The sequence below is a fragment of the Buceros rhinoceros genome, unplaced genomic scaffold, assembly GCF_000710305.1.
Source record: "Buceros rhinoceros silvestris isolate BGI_N320 unplaced genomic scaffold, ASM71030v1 scaffold6042, whole genome shotgun sequence".
Classification (NCBI taxonomy): domain Eukaryota; kingdom Metazoa; phylum Chordata; class Aves; order Bucerotiformes; family Bucerotidae; genus Buceros; species Buceros rhinoceros.
Genome location: NW_010400610.1, coordinates 1843 through 4348, shown reverse-complemented (window position 1 = coordinate 4348; position 2506 = coordinate 1843).

Genomic DNA, 2506 nt, shown 5'->3' with positions numbered 1-2506 from the left:
GATCCAGGGGGCCAGCCGCTGCCAAGGAGCTCCAGAAAGCACAGAATTAAGCCGTGAGTTAGAGCTGATGGGTTGGGGCGCTGAATTTGCCGCATGCTTTGCAATGCATTTCAAGTTGGTGCTGTTTTGCCTCAAAGCTAAATCATGTCATCTCTGAAAAGAAAGGCCGAACTTTCTTTTAAATGTAATTTTTTGAGCATGGTTCTAGGAATCTAGGCAAATAAAAAACTAGCTTCTATTCTTTTCTGTTGTAGATACAGTAGGCCAGGCTGTGGACATTACAGCCTCCAGGGACTGAGCTTCCAGCCATTGGAGCTAAAGCACAGGCTGAATTAAGTGATCCATCCACGAGGTGTGTTGAAGCACCCAGGACTATGTCTATATAGCCTTAATTCTCCCTGTGTCCCCAAAAAGAGTATTCCTCACTGGCTGGGCTCTTCTGCTGGTATAGAGCAAGCTGACAAGAATGTGGGGTTTGGGACCTTAAGAGAGAATTAGTCCAGGTGAGCAGGACCCTTGATACAAGTTATGAGCATCCTGCACTTTCAGAGAGGGAAGAAGCTCAGATAAACTTCTGGGTTTAGTGTTTCCTAGATCTAACTACTGCTGGCGATGTGAGGATTATAGCCATCGTATGTTTGCTTGAGTTTTTTTTTTCTTGAATCACCTGCTGAAACAGTGCCAAGATTTCAATTAGATTTCTAAAAATACTTTCGAGGATCTAAGCCAAAATCTGGAATGCAGAACAGGTCTTTTCAATAGTATAAATTCAAAGCTCTGTAGTCCGTTGATGGAGCGTGATATGGTAAGAGTAGATCACCTCAGGCAGTCGTTTCCAGAGGACGTGGCCTACTGGGAGAAGTGGGGACATCACTGTATTTGGCTAACCTTCTGATAGCATTCCCTTTGTTTTTCTTCCCTCATGCCTTTAAAGGCAGCTTGCTTTGGAATGGGCTAAGGTAAAAAAGTTTCAGTTCTGTGAATTATTAGTCCTGCTATCACTAATTCTCATGCACTCCTATAATCTCTGATGGTGCAGCATTTGCTTTTCTGATACAGCACTTCCACCTGTGGAGAGATTTTCTGAATGAAATCAGATGAGACTTCCCAGAAACTGTGAAATGGAGATTCTGCAAGTGAATGCCTCACTGAAATATAAAACATGAAAGGTGAGATGGAGAGGTTAAGTCAAAAGGAAATGAGAAATTGTAAAGCAAACATGTCTTCCATCATAGTTGTGTGTTTTGGAAAAAGCACCTAATTTTCAGCATATGTAAGTTGATCTGACTCAATCAGTGGTGGAAGATGTTTGTTTAGTGAGCATAGCTGAAGCCTTCAAGTTGTGATGGGAAGGAATTGAGGAAAACAAGAGGAACATGCTGCATCCTTAAAGGCAATAGCAGGAGTGGTAGTCATAGAGGTTACTTTGTGCACATCTGAGTGGGAAACTGGAAACCAAATTGCATACACTGATTTATTCAAGCAATTTTGTCATCACAATCCAAAGTGCAGAGAATGCACCTGGAGCACCATAGTAACATGGTCACTAGCTTTCAGACCTGCTTTCCTCAGAGGTTGCTGAGCTTACTGATGACTTGCACACCAAATAAAGGTACCTTTATAAGATTGCTGTCCCCTCAGTGAAGGACTTCCACCTGGAAAGCAACAACAAATCAAAGCTGTTAATAAGCTTCTTATACTTCATATCCTATATAATATTCCTGCAATCTCTTGTATTCCTGCCACACCATTCTTAGTGCTAATATAAAATGTCATCCATTCTGGCTTTGGCTTACCTTCCTGTGAGATACCTGAACTTGAGCCTTCTCCTTCTCAGTGGTGGAAAGCTGGCCTGGCCTCTGACCTATGCAAATAACAGGTCCCACGTATCTATTGACAGGACCAGATAGTCCAGATTTTCAGGGGGGTGGGAGATGGAAAAAGGGATAGGAAAAACATGACACACACATTCCCACCAGAAATGGGTACAGCAGAAGATAGCACTGCCTTTAAAATGGCACACATATTTCATATGTATACATGGAAAAAGAATGCATGTAACAATCTGAATTTTTTTATGATGCCAACCATGTAATTTTGGAAGTACTAAACCAACATTCCTAGAAGTCACAGCTTTCTGTTTGCAAAAAAAGGCATCAAACCTTAGCCATACTGTGGTAACAGAGTTGGGCAATTTGTAGATGTGGTTGGTCACTTGTAGTCATTCCACTCCAGTGACAGAAGGGATAACTGCTACATACACCAGCAAGTCAGCTTGAATTATGTGAGGAAAGGACAAAATAAATTCAGATAAATTCTGAATAGTAACTGGATGAGAAACGTGACAGATTTACAGTGAAATGCACAAAGAAAATGAGCCAGAAGACAACTATATTTGCAAATGTGGTCTGCAGTTTTGAGAATGTTTCTCCTGGCAAGTTGTAGAGATGACAGGATAGGTTTTCCTCCTATGTTTATGTAGTGCTTGCAGTGCACACCCTGGCCT